The 17,990-nt window shown below is 38.6% G+C and overlaps 1 protein-coding gene across 2 annotated transcripts in view; it reads right to left on the bottom strand.

Annotated features, from left to right (window-relative positions):
• CPNE4 (copine 4) overlaps nt 1-17,990 on the bottom strand; it is a 223,454-nt gene that overhangs the window by 155,559 nt on the left and 49,905 nt on the right. The gene's annotated exons all lie outside the window — the stretch shown is intronic.

The following is a 17,990-nucleotide window of genomic DNA, read 5'->3' on the forward strand; positions in this document are numbered from 1 at the left end:
TCAGAAAATTTGTATCTCGACACTGATTTCACATATCACTTAATGTGTTTTTTGTTGATCCACTTAAGGAGTTTGAAACCACATCTGACAGGTTAATTAAACTGGTTTTAATTCAGCTGAAATTCACTGATATTTTCTCGCTAAATTCATGATTCAAAACTAAAAGTTTGCACAGCAACCAATACCATGGCACTTTGAAATATGTCAAGGCACAAGAGACAACACTACCAAACTAGAAGACAACACAACAATTCAGGAACATTTTCTCTATGTAAGTTAGGAATTCACAGTTAAAAGTAAAAATGTCATTGTAGAAGGACATGTAATATTATATCTTTTTGGGTTATTTCTATGACAGAATAAGGAGAGATTGTGCTTGGCAATTCTACCTGCAAAGTTCTTGAGATAGTTATTTTAGATCCAAATTGCAGCTCCAGTCTCCTAGTGCTGTCAAGGTGCCACTGGCAAATGGAAGCAGACGGAGGCTCAAAGGCAAGGATGGCTTTGGTGCACTGGGGGATGCACTGCAACAACAGGAGACATCTAACACCAACTAGGCAAGATCAGCCTTTGGGAAATAACAGTCCTGAGCTGAACTAATGAGAAGGTCATCTGCGACTGTGTTCCTGATAATGGTGAAGGAGAGATGCAACTTTATCAAACAGTGGATGTTTCCTGCTTTTCTGGATAGGAAAGGGTATCTGACATATCTTCACCAGATTTTCTAGTGCACACAAAAAACTCCCAGAACTCAAGGGAGCACCACAGTTAATTTTGAGAAACAATAAGTAAGATCACGAAGTCCTACCCTGCAAATACACCACATCCCACTCTTTTTATTTCAGTCTTTTTTGCACTATCTGCAGTTCTGTATACCACAATAACAGAAATCCTTCCACAGCTTTTGCTGAATCACATATTTTTATGCAACACCTTGTACTGCATGCCAAAAACAGTATGTGAAATTAACCAAAGTACAATAAAAATAATAAAAAACTCCATAGGCTTTCAATTTTTCTTTCTGGCCAAGAATAATGAAAACTATAAACCTTCTTACACAGTTGAACAGTACAGAATCTACTGTTACAGTCAATTAGACTATCAAACTACACCAAAGCACATTAGTATATGCTACAAGAAGAAAATCTTAAACATGTAGCAGGGCTGCATAAATATGTTTACAGGACCTTCTTTGGCATTAAATTTGCTATGTCATATAATCTCAGGATAAAAAATAATTTTGACACAAGAGACAAATAAGGAAAGGAGAACAAGACTCTCAGTGTTACTTTCTAAAAAAACTGGAAGAACCTGAAACTGATATACCATTAGGCACTTAAATGATAAACCACAACGAAATAACCAACAGTAAAACCTATTATAAAAAAACAAAACAAAACCAAAAAACCAAAACCCAAGCAAAAAACCAAACCACTCTTCTGGGGAGGAAAAAGGGGATCAAATGGTAGCATTTTTCATTATCTACAATAATTGCTCAATTTTTTCAAGTTTTTTCACAGGGGAAACCAAAGCTACCTAAACCCAGGGAAGCCTAACCCACCCTGAGCCCATTCTTCCACATAGCTCCATCAACTTCCCACCCTCACTTCTCACAAGCTTCCAAAGGAGTGTGCACAGCCACAGGCTGAACCTGCTCCAGGAAATGATCAAGCACAGTTCACAAGAAAGCAGGAGCACAGTCTTCCCCATGACTACTACAGCTGGGTCATTTCTCCACAGCAGGAGAAACACAACCCAGTGGTGCCAAAATAACCTCACAGAGAGGACACAGGAGGAGTAACCCTTTAGAGACCAAGATACAGACAGAGCCACAGAGGACATGCCACCACCGGGTCATTCATAGTTACCGTCCTTCAAGAACAAGCGATTGTTTAAGGGGGAAAGCAGTCCCTTACAGAAGACACCCCTAAAACACTGGACTTGCCACAAATCACATGGTCACAGAGAAATGATGCCCACTGGAGAGGCTCAATTTCAGAAAGCCCCTTAGCTAAAGGAGAGCTTCCTTTCCCCATTCAATGGGATAACACTGATTCATGCATGCTGAGCTAAGAGCATGCATAAATGTTTGCAGGATCAGTATCAAATAACCACATTCCTCTTCAAAAGCTCTCTATATAATCTGCAGGAAGATTCACACCAATTATATGTTTCATGACTAATTATTCTAATTAAACTGACTGGTAGCACATTAGTGATTCAGACAGAAAACAAAATATTCAGACTTTACATTCTCCTCCTCCACACTCCAGTGAAATCTCTAATGTATCTTATGATTTATTTATCTCAACTCAAAAGCAAAAATACACTGATTTTTTTAAAAATCATCAGCTTCCTCCAGCCACTTACAAGAAATTCACCCTGTATAGGGAGATGGTGATGCTGTTTAATGCCCATCCTCAGTTTTCACAGTTCCAGTTTATAAAACCATTCTGTACTGGTGTACACCTCCCCACACCATCTCTGAGCACCACCACAATCATCTGTTACCATGAGCTGCCTATTGGCAGCTTCTCGTACTGCAGCTACTGTATTGTGAAGGTTCACTGATGGTTCACATCTCAGAGAATTTCCAGTGACTTAATGATGCATTTCTGTAGCCCCACCTGCTCACAAGCCCAACTCTGTTTGCCTATTAGAGGCTCAGTGCCCTATGGAGAGCAGGAACAAAAATTCCTAAAGCCTGTATTTAGGAGAGCTACTACTTCTTGCTGAGAATGGATCTTGTCATGTTTTCGTACTTCTGAAAATAAAGAAAGGACATGGTTGTTTTGTGTCACTTTATATGAGTAAAGCACCATTATAACCCTATATTTGTATAGGGCTTCCCAAAACCATCATTAGGATGAAGACTTGTGTATAAATAAAGGATCATTTATTTCTCCCATGCCCCTTTACCCTGGATAAACCAATACACAGAGTCTACTGCAGTGCTTATGAATGTTTTACTGATGAAAAGACTTTCTTCAGATGTTGACCAGACACTGTATAATTTTGCTACTCTATGTCTCTAGTTTTTTGGGTTTTTTGAAACTTCTAAATGTCTTCCTATTGACCTAAGGGACTTATTCTATGCATAAACAAAAAAGAAAAAGAATACGTTAAATCAAATGTTTGATAAATCAAAAGAGTTTAGATTCACTTCTTTGTCTGGGTGATATTCTTAAGATGCCTGGCTTTGTAGAATCATGAGAAGATCATGATCTGCAGCTCTGTGTGACTGGGAATTGGAAGTACTTCAAAATCTGAAGAGCTCAGCACCGTGCTGTTCAAATCAATTCCTTACCAAGTACTCAAATAAAATAATAAAAAAGAAGAATTTAAATTGCCATACAAGGTGCTAGCCCAGAGTTCCAATTGCTTCTAAAATAAGATGCAGGTGCTCTTAAAACTCTAAAGCAGCCTTTTAATTTTAAATTGCTCTTCACTGCATGTGCCATGAATGCTGATTTTTAAAAAGCGTTTCTAAATCAAAACACTCCGTATTGCAGGATAATTGTTCATAAAATATAAAAAAGCTGCATGAAAATAGCCCCAGCCAAGTTTGGTGGTAAGCCATGTTTCATAATTTCTCTAAGCAAAAGATAACAAAAAAGAACCAGGAGTATTTTGCTCTCATTTCTCTGTACCTTCAAATAAGAAACTTTCACTCCAAGGGAAGCTACTAGTTCATTTCAACTATATCAGACTTACTACTATGCAGAGACCCATCGTTATGATTATTTTATTGCAATGACACCTTGAGACTTCTGAAAGGTTCTTACTATTCTTTGCAAATAAAACAGAAGATGTATTTCCTGCCCCTAAGAGCTCATAGCTAAGTATTCATAAACACACACAACAGCATGTCAAGAAACTGGGGACAAAAAATCACCTCGGCAAAAGGACTGCTTTAGGTCTGAATTTGCATACATATATACTTCTGGAATAAAACTGCAATTTGTGAAATCAGACAGAAGATCCCCAAAGAGTTTAAGAGATCACTTTTAGAAGTGATGGTGAAGAATATGTGCATCACATCTATACCTACTGCAATCTGCTGCATGAAACATCACTCTGCAGACATACCATGACTGATTGGAGGTATTGCCACTTTGGCAAAAAGGATCAACAGCAAGAGCATCCATCCAGGTATAAATCTCAATAAAATATGATCCCACCGAACTACATGCCAATACTTGGATCCTATAAGATTATTCCAATGAGAATGAAAACAAGATAGAAGCATAGGATCATCTAGTGTGGAAAGTACCTTAAAGATCACCAAGTCAAACCATTAACCAAGCACTGCCAAGTCTACCACTAAACCATAATCTTAAGCATCACATCTAAAGAACTTTTAAATAACTCCGGGAATGGTGACTCAATCACTTCCCTGAGCAGCCTATTCCAATGCTCAATAACCACTTTGTTGAAGAATTTTTTCCTAATAACCAACATAAACCTCCCCTGGTGTAACTTGAGCCTATTTCATATTGTCTTCACCTGGGAGAAGAGACTGACACTCCAGTCTCTACAAACTTCTTTCAGGTAGCTGTAGAGAACAATAAGGTGTCCTCTCAGCCTCCTCCTTTCCAGTCTAATCAAATCCAGTGCCCTCAGCCACTCCTCACAGAACTTGTTCTCTAGAACAGAGTGGCTTTCTAGAAGTCTCTAGAGTCAGGAAGCTTTAATGTAACTTTTTAAAAGCATTCATAAAGAAGTGAAATGAACAAAATTTTCCTTCCTCACAGTAACAGATGTCCTTTAAAGTAATGTCAGATCCAAAAGTCTGTTCTCTAGGCTTCTCTTGGAACATAGCTCTGCTGCTCTCCAAGTTGTATTAAAGTTTCCATGCTATTGTTTTTTAGATACAATCTCATTTTGGTTCTACATTAGTGTCTGTTCCATCTTGTCTTGCTCTCCATTTTATCACATGCAAAAATACATACCATGCCCAAATAAAATGAACATGAGCCCTTCCAGACAGGTCATGCAGGACTTTCAGTAGCTCCCTGCTGAGGAAGGACGAGGACGCCCAGAGCTGCCATACAAGAATGCTGGTCACAAAGTAATTGGTAGCCTGGGATTTTGAATATAGTCTGAAGGCAATAGAGTTGTAAGGAAATCAATAATAATATTCTGAAAAATCTCAACTAACTGCTTGCAGAATAAATAAATCTTTCATAAATACTTTCCTTCAGTACTGTGCGACACAGACCAGCCCTCCTTTGAATTTCATATAATAGCACCAGCTTCTGGCAGAAAGAGGATTTCTGAATGACAACCACAGCATGTAACTTGGTCAGCAACCAAGTTCTACATACGTATTACATCACTGCCTTCTTTCCAGCTTTTCTTCTCCACATCTGTAATGAAGGGAAAAGGCAGGCAGATGGTCAGTAAATTATGTATTCTCACCACAAAGATCCCCAGGAGTAGCCAAATTATAAATGCTTCACAAGAGACATCGAGATAAAAGTGAGGGCTCTTTAAATAGACTGACCTCCAACTCCAGCTGAAATCAGCAGATAAAGCAGAATTATACAATGAAAAGGAGGAAAAAGTAATTAGCCTGCATCAGCTGTGCTCCAGTTAAATGGAAAAGAGCACGTGGCTGCTTTGAAAGAGGATATCCAGATGGAAAGATGCATACTATGACAATGTAAACTCTGTGAACTTTCTCATTATGTCAGAATCTTATTTAAAAATATTCCCAACTGATACAATTAAAATGTATTCAAAACTATGGTCTTCCTTGGTTTCAAAATTAATTAAAGATGCATGTATTCCTTGGGGTTCATAGTATTACCATTCTAAAAATAATACAAACATAAATTGCTGATGCCCAGCTTAGGAGAGTATATGGACAACTCCTCTAAATTATAAAGAAAAATTCTGAATGGTTCCTTAAAGTGTTATAATGTTTTCTTTCATCCTTTAACTCAAAGTCTGTGAATCAGAAATGTTTCCATGATAAAAGCTCAGAGACCAAAATATTACCAAGTTGGAAGAGTTACACTATGTGTGTTGTTTTCCGTTAAAACTGGGACTTGAAAGCACCTTCTTTCCCACAAAATGCAGGGGCACCTGAAGGTCAGGACATGGCTACTTTAAATCATAACAACATCAGATCAAACCAGAAAAGCCAAGTCTAGAGTATAAATTGAAAAAACAAGCATGCAAGCCCTGTGAGCACTTCATTTTTTGTGCCAATACAGCAATTCAACGTTCAACAGCAAATTCAAAACCAATGGAAATCCGGGCAAAAATCTCCAGAATTTGCAAAACAGCATTACATGCAGGTTGAATTAAAAAATAACAGTTTTGGGTGGAATTAGTTGTGTGTAGAATTTTAACTGTTAAAGATAAGTCTCCGTCTCCACCACATGGCTAGTTATCATCAACATTTTCCAGTATTATTAGAGAATCTCAATAAATTCCCAGGGAAAAATACAAATTCTATATACAAAAAAGGAATTGTCTGTAATATTTTGGACATGACTTCACTGTGGAGCTATAAGGCTGAATATGGCAGAAGTAAGTCCCACCAAACTAAGGAAGAAAGAATGGACACTCCTTACCAAATGGCATGAAGCTGCGTCCAGGGAGGCTTAGGCCAGATATCAGGAAAAGCATTTTTACCTAGAGGGGTGGCTGGGCACTGGAACAGGCTCCCCAGGGAAGTGGTCACAGCACCAAGCCTGACAGAGTTCAAGAAGCATTTGGACAATGCTCCAGACACATGGTGTCACTGCTGGGAATGGTGCTGTGCAGGGCCAGGAGCTGGACTGGCTGATCCCTGTGGGTCCCTTCCAACTCAGGATATTCAATGACAGCTTTTTTATTAAGAGAAAGAGTAAGACTAATGCAAAGATGGTCAAGGATCGACTTTGGTATTTAAATTAAAGAATCAGGAGGCAAGCAGGCAAGGACAGGGCCTTCAACAAAATTAGGCACACACGGGACTGTAAAAAGAGTACTGAAACATCAGATGATGATGAACATAATGCAAATAACTTCAAACAGAGAAACAAAGGCATGCAAATTAATATTGTATATTCCTGTGCATAATAGGAAAGACACATACATGGCAGCTGAACGGCTCAATATAAGCTGGGGAAGTGCAAACACAGTTTTAAAACAGCAAATGCCGCTGTCAGTGAAAACAATTCTTGCATGGGAACTGGGATGGGCAGCCAGGGGAGTAAGGCTGTTGAAGCTAGTCCAGTTCACTTGGCAGTGACACAGCATAAGCTTTTAAGTTTACCCCACTTACAAGGCAAGAGCAGACTAATCAGCCCTCAAACAGCATTTAAAGTTAAATACAACACGATACAATGATCAACCTAATGTTTCCCTGAAGAGGCATATAGAAGGGACGTAGTGCATCACTTGGTTCTGCACCAGCAGCCAGTTCTACACCAATGGCATACATAAGCCAGCTGGTGCCATAGCTAGGCAATCAGTTTTTCCAAATATTTGAAAAACAAAAGCCTCAAACCTCATATTTTAAATGTACTTGTTTTTTAATTGAAATTGACTCAGAAAACAAACCTCAAATCCCTCTGATTTAGTTTATAATGACAAATCCAGATTAACACAATGGATAGTTTTCTGTTTCAAAAGCACAACATCGTGGGTTGCTGGCGTGGAATAAAACTGAGCATCTCACAAAATTGTGACATTTACCTCAGATAGTTGCAGTTAATATTTTATGATGAATTTCAAGTGAAAAAGTAGATGAACAATACACTGTAGGCATTTTGAACACAAAAATCATCCATAGGGAGCTACAGCAATGATTCCAGTTCCAATGACTTACGTGGTCTTCAGACTGTTCAACCCAAGAATTGGCTTTTCATGTATTTTTGTTCTGCCGTCTTTAAGTGTGACATTTTGAACAAAAGGCAGGCAAATTTATACAGGTCACCTATACAATCCACACCCAAATGTTATGGACTTTATATGGATTGTCCAAAGTGCCCTAAGATTTTCTTAGCAAATAAGCACCTTTGTAGAGACAGGATTGGTACAATTCTGCTTTGCTGTCAGCAGCAGTGGCATGGTGGTGGTAGCAGCCACTCCAAGCCCTCTGCCAGAAGCAGAGGATATTTTCAGCCCTGTGGCTTCCTCTTCTTCAGAGACCAGTCTTACTAGTTTACATCTAGGATCTTCTTTTGGAGAACACTAAGAGCGGCAAAGAAACAAGAACAGAAATCACAATTCTGGTAATTGATGCAATGTGGCTCTGTTTTGATTACCTGTTTTTACATGCAAAATTGTAAAGTTCTCAAGGGGAGAAAAAAAAACAATTCGTCCAATTTCTGAAAAAAAGTTCAAAAAATCAGGAAAGACCTGAAATATCTGTTAACAGGTGAGGTCAGCACACCTATACAGAAAAGTAGTTTGGCCATTTCAATTCTCAGTCAGATTTCAGGAAGTCTGTATTCTGGCCTGGTTACAACATAACTGTTACAACTGGCAAAGCTACTACAAAACATAAGGGAATATGGAAAACAGCAGTTCCAGGGAAATGGCTTTTACTTTCCTTTGCATAAACTTGAACTCCATTAATTCATGTCAACAGCACATTCCCTTATTATGTAATGGTTTCAAGCCAAACCAGCTTAATGAACTCAGTAACCCTGGTCAATCAATATTTGAAGACTTTTCAAAACACATTCGCAGAAATTCAGACTGTTTTTCTAAATCACTTGTTCTCAGAGTTTTATAAGTGCTCTTTTCCTTCAGGAAGCAATTTGTGTTAGGCCCTAAAACCCCTCACAGTAAACAGAGAAGAGGCTCATGCTGCTGACAATTTCTCAGTTCCATTCTGATGTTACAGGTTAAGAATCAGTGTACTGAATCAATCAAGTGAATTATCTACTTACAAAGCAGCTCCAAATATTCCTGTTTACTGTAGGTTTATCACAATCTATCACACTACTAAAGTCAAACCAGGCTTAAAATCCGTCATGAAGATGTGTGAAGTTTGTGTATCTGTAAAAAATAGCTCATGAGAGGAAGGCGTATTACTGAGGTAATCTGAAATGTGCATCTGCCTGCCCATGATAAAAGCAGCCTTAGACTCTCCATCCAAGTTTAAAATACTACATATCTGATAGATAATTAAACTGCAGAGGAAGAGAGCAAAACTTTTTTTTTTTAATGGTGAGCTGCTGCCCGTATAGAATTCCTCCTGTATATATTCCTATCAAACCAGTTACTCAGGGTTAAGAAAGAGTGGGAGCATTGTAAAACCTTGTTTTTCCTGTTATCTTCCTTAGATAAACTTGAAAATATTTTAAGTCTCATCTTTCCTTTTTTTTTCCTTACCTACTCATAGAACAAACCTGTAAGGCCTGACATGGTTAAAAAAAGTAAATATTAGAAAAATATTTTTATTGCATATGTGTATATATATATATATATATGACTATATGTACATACAGATATATGACTGAGAACATTGTGTAAGTCACAGCTTTCATGGAAAACTGTCCTGAGAAAAAGGAAAAAGTTGTGACAAGTTAATGAAGCATGAATTAGGATCCATCAAATAGAAAGGACGGCTAAAGGCAGCATTTACAAGAATATCTTAGGATGATTAGAAACACTGATGAAAGTACTTTAACAACAAAGGAATATCTAAAACTGCATGAGAAGAGGAAATAATTCAGCTACCCTGTTAATGAGGTAAAAAAAGCGCTTTTATTAATGTAAAGTAAAATATTTTGTGGATCATAGTATTTCGATATTTTACATGTCATAAATACAAGAACAGATGAGAACTCTCAGTTCTTTCTTAGTATTTCATGTCTGCAATCCAATTACTCAGAAGTTAAGATGAAGGCAAAATTTTTCAAGTAGCTTAAAACCGTTCAAAATGTTTCCAGCAGCAACAATACACAAATGTTTGCAAACCCACAGAGAAATCTGGCAACAGAGCACCCAACCTGGCTCCTCCACAGGCACGAGTGGCAAGGTAAGTGAACAGTGCTGCTTGCAAACACAGACACGCTCTGCCTGAAGACATCTGCTGGAGGAATGGCTATAACGAAATTGTTCACCATGAAGGAACAGAGTTCCTCAAATATTTCCATAACCCCTGATCCTCTGGACATTAAAATAGGATGTAAACAAGTACAGGTCATTCAGATTTTCATCTAAGCTAGTGAAGTATTGAACTGATTTTCAAGCACGTAACTATTTTCTACCATAGAAAAATGACGACATGATCCCACATTTCATTTCCATTGCTCTCCTAGGGGCTGATTTACCAAGCAGAGGGCTCCTGGAAATCAGCCCCAACAGAAGATCTTCCTGGGAGAGGATGCTCCAGGCCACAGGATCAGGGAGACACCATGTAGCTTTTATCACCTCTCATACATAGGCACTCCCTCCTGACTTCTCAGGAGTGCACTTGGTTTTATTCAATCATGTAAACGATGAGAAAATAACTCTTCACTACCCACAGCCTGAAGACAGGGGACCTGAAGAGGTTTAGCTGGACAGATAGAGAAGCCAGCTTCCAGCTCTAGCAGAGAGGAATCATCCAGCCCAAATATGACCACTCTCAATACGAACAAGACATCTATTTTCTCCGCTTTGCACTTGCATTACGTTTTACAAACTGCACTACAGAGGCAGAAAATGATGCTTGAGCTAGTGGAATAATATGATATTTCATATATATTGACTCAACATGACAGTATTTGTTTTCAGTTGAAACAATCTGTCTGATTCAAATGAGTTCAAGCTGAAAGACTAGCTGATTTAAAAAGACAGGGAAAATAAGCACTGTGGCTGTCTTTAAATGCTGAGACAAGGAGGAGGCTCAAGAAAAAGCAGCAGTGATGGATGGGAGAAAAACAAGAGGGAGTTATTATAAAATGGATTTAAAATAAATAGACACATTACTACCTGGGGTCTAAAAAGAAAAATCTCATCAAAATCTAATGATGTTCATATTTCTGAACTAGGCACAGGAGGAAAATATTCCCAGTACCAGCTTCTTATCAAATATTTGCCACCACAAGAAAATTACAGCCTTTAATTTTCAGACTTCCAATTTTGCGTAAGTAGTTCAGAAAGGCCTGGAAAAGAGTTCTCTTTCCTTTTAACAAGAATTACAGTTCCAGGTTTTGAGTTTATGCATATATTTTTGTAAAAATGTACCAAGTGCATTAGGGGCATAATAATTAGAATGTTGTGAATGATGCTCTGTTGGATATGGAGAAAAACTGCATAGCAGATTTCCTCCATGTGGACAACTTTTCTTTTTCCAGAAAGAGTTAGTGATAGGAGATCTTCAGCAGGCAAACCCTTGGAAGAAAGGATGCCTCCAAAATATTAAGGCTTGGAAAGGAAGAGATCTGATTAGATGAATTCAGGTTGAGAACGGACAAAGATAAAACATGCAATTAGCCTGCAGCCTGACCCCACAGACTTCCAGTGGTGCTTGAAAAAGATGAGCTGTCTTTGACAGTCACACTATACAAAAAGACTTCAAGGAAATGTACTAGGAACAGAAAGCAAAAGCTAAAAGCAAATCTTGGCAGCAACAGAGGTTACCAAGTAGTTTTCAGTAAAGAAACATTCATTAGCATCAACAGAGACTTGATAAAAAAGGAGAAAAAAAGTATGATATTGAATTACGAAGATGAAATAAACCATAAAGGCATATACACAGGCACAATGCTATGGTGTAAATAAAATCACAGCTTTCAGTTTGATGAGTGAAAACAAGATAAGTCTAATGGCACCTAAAAAACTCTTAAGCATCATCTTCTAGGAACATCCCTTGGCAAGTGAATGCAGTAGGACTGCTCCCATTTTTTCCTAGGTCCAAAGGTCAATAATCAAAAGCTGCACTCACAGATCATCACCTGCAAGTTGTGCAGGGCATAGACCTGTGCTCCTAGACCAAGTGTTCTGAAGGCCTGTATGATCTGGGCAGGAGAGGCCAATCAACTTGACTGCCAGTCCTGAGTCTAGAAAGGTGAGACCTTGGCCACCCTGTGGCTTAATTAGAAAAAATCCCATTGCCTTTATTTCCTGATGAAAGTCTCGATTTCAATTAAAGACTCAATTCTGCCCCACTGGTTTTCATCAACCACCATCTGCATTAATCCAATTTTACAATAGATCTGGTATTTCATTAAAGATTTTGATCTAAGCTTTGGCCAGGGAACTATCAGGGAGCATTTCCAATTACCAGCCCTCTTCTACACCCAGAAGAGAAAAACTCCCAAATCTGCAAATGAATCAGAAGCTTCTTCACAGACAGAAGAACTAATTTCATAACCTCTATTCAGTGGAAGCGTCTCCTTGCCACCAAATTCGGCATAATCTGATATAAAACATCAGAACTTTGTTAATTCCTCTCTTTGTCAGAGAAAAATCTTCCTAAGATGAATGAAATGAAGCATGTAACTATGAAATTAATTGTCAGTAATGGGGTTACAGTAAGATGAACATACTGTAACCCCATTACTGACAATTAATTTCATACAGGATGTTTGTTCACCAAGTTGAAATTTTAAGAGTGAAATCAGAAAAAAAATAGTACCTAGAATCTGCTCTAGCACTGACTAGAGTATTATTTAAAAAAAAATAATCTCCAAACTCATCAGACTTCCAATAAACCAGCCCACTGTTAAGCCCTGCAGTTCTTTAAAACAGAGAATAAATCCCAAATCACTGCTCAGAAATCTATGTGGAAATGCAACAACAGGTTATGACAGTGCATCTCTGCAATGCTCTGAAATAAATATACTTCAAATAAGTACCCAAACAAATCCATGTTTTGTGAGAGGTTAGGTATGCTGAATCTTCAAAATTTAGGTTGCCTTTTTATACAGTCATGAACAAATCAGAATAAAACCCCAAATGACATTGAGAAAAGTGAACAGGGATTTTCTCAGTGTCTCCTTTAATACAGGAAAAAGGAACTTAAAAATAATCAGCAAGAGGTAAGTTCAAAAAATACAAGTAATATTACTTTAGTCAATCCCCACTTAAGCTGCTGAACCCTTATGTCCCAGGATATGCCAAAATTTTATCTTTTATATACAAAAACTTCTAAAATTATTTGAACTAAATTATGGAAGTGTGATGGAGACAGGAAGCTATTCTAACAACATTTTTTTTACAATTACAAAGATATAAAATCCTGTTTAAGAACTCCCTGAGCTGCAGATCATTGAGAGCTGGAAGAACAAACTGGAAAGACACTTTTATATTTTTCTGATCCCATATTTCTTCACCATCACCAACTAGCAATTAGATGCAATATGGGGTTGGACAGCCTCAGGCCTCATTCCTTATGGCTGCTTGTGGTAGCTCTTGTTTCTGATCATTGAAACTTCCAGTTCCATCTAAATGCTTCATCTATTACCTGTCCATCAAAATTAACTAAAAAGGATGTATTTTTTCATGTGTATGTGGGGGGATTTTTCCCTCTTCACAGTATTTTTTGTGTTTATTTTGGAACAGTTTGTTAGAGTCATGGAATATATCATCCCACAGACTCCCCTATTTCATGGCTTGTTGGCTTCTGCAGTGGGCTGTAACAGCCACAGATGGATAACATGAAAGCTACTTTTGGTATCTATGGAAACAAATAGATTGTCTGCCTCAGGGTCTTCTCTTCAGATCCTTTTCCCGTGCTAGGTAGGAGCAGGGAATTTTCCCCAGTCTCCAATACAGAGAGGAGAGAAATGTGGCAGCAGGTGCTGGGAATATAAATGGGGACCTGAGGTAGGCGAAAAGGCAGAAGAAGAAGAAGAGGAAGGAGAAAGATTCTGGAATTCAGAAATGAAACAAAAGAGAGACCAGAACTAAGGGGAAAAGCAAATACAGATGAGGAGCGAGACTGTCCTTCCTATAGCTTCATTCCCATGTTGCCTGTTTAGTAGGCTCCACTGTGTATTCTATACCTAAAGTAGTTCCATGCATTTCCTACCTCACTGGTCTCTACCCTCTGTTTGTATGACAGTCCGTGTGGATATACAGGCTGATGTGAAAGGAAAAGGAAACACAGAAAACTCAGGTTTGTTGGTCTGTTAAGCCCTGACAAGCTGATCTTTGAAATGTCATGCTGAAATAAAAGTGAGTAACTTTTATTTTAAGAATACCAACCCATTTTTATCCAAGCTCATTGAGTTTTCCACAAATTGTGACTTCAGAGAACATTTCAACAAAATAAATCTATTTCAGTAGATAAACTAACCCATTTCAATGATTTCACCCAATTCCATCAAGACGAATTTTAGCAAGTGCAGGTTGTCTTTGGATGCTGCTTTATTTGCTCTGCAGTTATTGACGTTTAATAAAAACTTTGGGTATAAAGCAAAACCTCCAGAGTACAACTACAGGAAGTTCTCCTTGTTACCCAAACATGGCTCCTTGTGTTCCTAAGCTCCTCTTCTCTTTTCATAGCTCCAGATATCACATTCTGTCTGGATAAGTCAGGTTGTGTGACACCTCCTGATCGCACCTAAACCTTGTGTGACCAGACACAGCGAAGCAACTTACTCAGCTTTCAAAATAACATGTACTGTGGGTATTTGCCATATGCAGATAACCTGTGAACAGGCCCAAGCTACTTTCTTATAAGGAGTTAATGAGAATTCCAGTGCCAGCACAACTCAGCTGAAGGCTCAAAAAAAATGCAATACATTAGTTAAGAGTTAACATTTAGTACACATGGACATTCACACTCTAGGTGGGTAAAATAATCATTGGAGCAAAGGGATTTATCATCATGTATTTTAGTCATTCACCATCTGAAATTTAGTACAGTATTTAAACTCCTTGAACACATTCAAATCAAGATGGAATAACAGCCATTGAGTTGAACAAACAGTTTAAGTACAACATTTGGGCACCCTGCAAGTGTGCACCTGCCTAAAATTATGGCCAGAAGAGCTAAAATTCAGCCCTGGATCAGCAAATGGCTTTTAGTACATAAATATAGTATAATCTTAAATTCTGTCCTGTCAAGTTAGGCTTCATGTGTGAGAAGGAGTAAACTGAGGTTTTCCTGGGAGACACAACATATCATTTACCTTCTAGCTTGGTGGATATAGTGCTTTTCAGCCAGCACCAACATACATACACAGGGAGGAGGTGTGTGTGCACACTTGTGTGTGTGCCAGTTTGTTTACAGAAAAACATCCACCCAGACAAGAAGAAAAAAAACAGCAAGCATGATCAGTCCCAGAACGGGAGACAGCACCAAGAATTATTTGAGTATTTGTCCAAGCTCCCAATGGTTTCACTCCTGAGGAGTTTTGTGTCTCTCATCAAATCATCCAGGGAACTACAGGCCTACCAACTTTACCTCACCTCCTGGGAAGCTGATACAGCACTTAATCCTAGGCACATTAAGGATAAAAAAATCATCATGAGTAGCCAAGCAAGAAAAAGTCATGCGTGAACAACTTGACAAACTTGTAAAATGAAGCAGGTCTACCTGCCTGGTAGATGAGGGAAGAGCAGTGGATATTTTCCACCAGGACTCCAGTAAGTCCTTGACACTGCCTCCCATAAGATCTTCATAGAGGAGCTGTTGATGCAGGGAATGGATGAGCAGAGAGTGAGGTGGATTGAAAACTCGCCAGGCTCAGAGGCTGGTTATCAGTGAGACAAATTCTAGCTGGATGCCAGAGACTAGCAGTGGGGCACAGGGGTCAGCACTGGATCCTGTTTAAGATCTTCAATAATGACCTGGATGATGGTGCAGCCTGTTCCTTCAGCAAGTTTGTAGGTGACACACCTGGAGCACTCAGTGGGTATCTTATCAATGTAATATCTGAAGGAAAGGCCCAAAGACAACAGAGCTAGGCCTCTTTTTACTGGTGGCTAGCGACAGAACCAGAGGTAATGTGCACTGGTTGAAACATAGGAACTTTAGGAAACATTTTTTCACTTGTGCCAGTGATCAGGCACGGGCACAGGTTGCCTGGGGAGGATGCAGAATCTCCCTGCTTAGAGGGACACAGTCCTGGGCAGCTGGCTCTAGGAGTCCCCACCTGAGCAGCACATGGACTATGTGACCTCTACAGGTCTCTTCCAACCTCACCAATTCTGTGTCTGGGAAACAAACAAACAAAATCCCCCCAAACTGAACAAAACAGGAAAACCACAGTTGAAAAAAAAAAAAAAATAGAAGAATACTTAGATGTCATTTCCAATCCCTGGAAACGGTACCTACCCACTCTACAAGAGCATCAACACATTTTCATTCTATATTTACATGTGTGGGTGGCATAATTTACACAAACACACACATATGCACACACAGAACTGCAGAACTGAAAAAAAAAAATTCCTCAGCAACAGGCTGACATATTTTATCAAAATTCTCCTAGAGACAAATGTACAGAGATCACTCACTTTCAGGGATTGTCTGCACCTGTAGAGTGACTCCCTAATATCCTAGTATCTCGAACTTCATGCACAGTGCAATCCCATCAGCCTAAGCCCACGTGCTTCAGCTGCATCTGGCCCAAGAGCAGCCATGCAGCCAGCCCTCAGTACTTTCCATGGATTTCAAAAGCACTTACATGCAAGAGCACAACCTACACAGACCATAACCTGTATTTCAGACACCTTCAATTCAGCTACTCTGTGCTGACAAAACCTCCACACAACCAGAGTATGCAATCAGTATGTACATTTCAGTAATACTGTATCTTGCTACAGCACGTTTGGATCTCAAAAGGGTTTAAGGTATCTGGAAATTCAAGATAATTTATGAAGGCCCCAAATCCACACTCCTCAGTTCTATTCCTTTTTTTGGGGGTTGCCATTTAGTGATTTCTGTGTTGAATATACTCAGTTCACTGGTAACTGAATTTTATTATTTTTTAATTATTACGTTGTCTGTTTCTTCACGTCTTGCTAGATCGCTGATTGCCATCAGCAGAAGATTCTTCCAGCCAAATTATGTCTCCAGCTATATCTGAGTGACTCTGCTCAATTTAGCTCAGCAATTGGAACTTAATTATAATTCTGTTAAGAAGGTGCTGGCCAGAAAAGACACATCATGTCAGAGTGGCATTCATTTTCCAGCACTGATAGGAACATGAACTAAAACCTTTTTTTCATACTAAAATAAATTGCCTGGACTCTCACTAGACAGTAGGAGCAACTGACGTAAGACGAGAATCGTATCAGGTGGGCAGATCTGTTCTGCAAGAATTACTCTATTCAGGCAATCACTTTCCAAATTAAAAACCACACCAAATAAAGGGAATCTCCATTACTACATCAGAATATGTAATTTACATCTACTTACCCTGCCAGAGACAAACTGTATGTAAATGCACCCAAAGTTATTCAGAGAACTGAAACAGCATAAAAGTTTTCATTGTGTCTTTTCTAAACAGGGGCATTTCATTTATTTTCACCTTTAATCCATTGCTTGGTTAATTTCTACTATCTGTGTGATTACACATAGTGTGGCTAAATGCTTTTTTCTACACAGAGAGCTAAAATTACCCTTTTTTAGGCTAATTACTGTATCACTCTAAATTTCAACTACATGGACACACTGATTTTGTAGCACTAAAACAATGGTGAGAGTTTTTTTCTATTTATAGTCTGGTTTTCTACCAGGGAAATGTCTAGTGGTTCCACAAGAGCAAACTAAGTAAAGAAGAAGAATACCATCAAATACCATCAGGCTGCTGCTGGCCTCAACTGGAAAAATTTCATAGGTCAAAATGATTGGAATAAATGGAACAACATCCTCAAAGTCTGAAAAACTTGGCTGAAAATGCTAAATTAAAAGACCCCTGAATGTAAGATTTTGCTTTCTGCATATGCTCACCATTACTACTTCTAGCTTTTCACAGATAAGACAACCAGATGCTGAATACTATAACTCTTGAAAAGAGAGGGATGAATATGCACTCAAAATTACCTGGATTTAATAAATTCCTAATTTTCTCTTTCATACTTTCTATTCTCTTTTTAAA

This window comes from Sturnus vulgaris, chromosome 1, assembly GCF_052056855.1.
Source record: "Sturnus vulgaris isolate bStuVul1 chromosome 1, bStuVul1.hap1, whole genome shotgun sequence".
Taxonomy (NCBI): Eukaryota; Metazoa; Chordata; class Aves; order Passeriformes; family Sturnidae; genus Sturnus; species Sturnus vulgaris.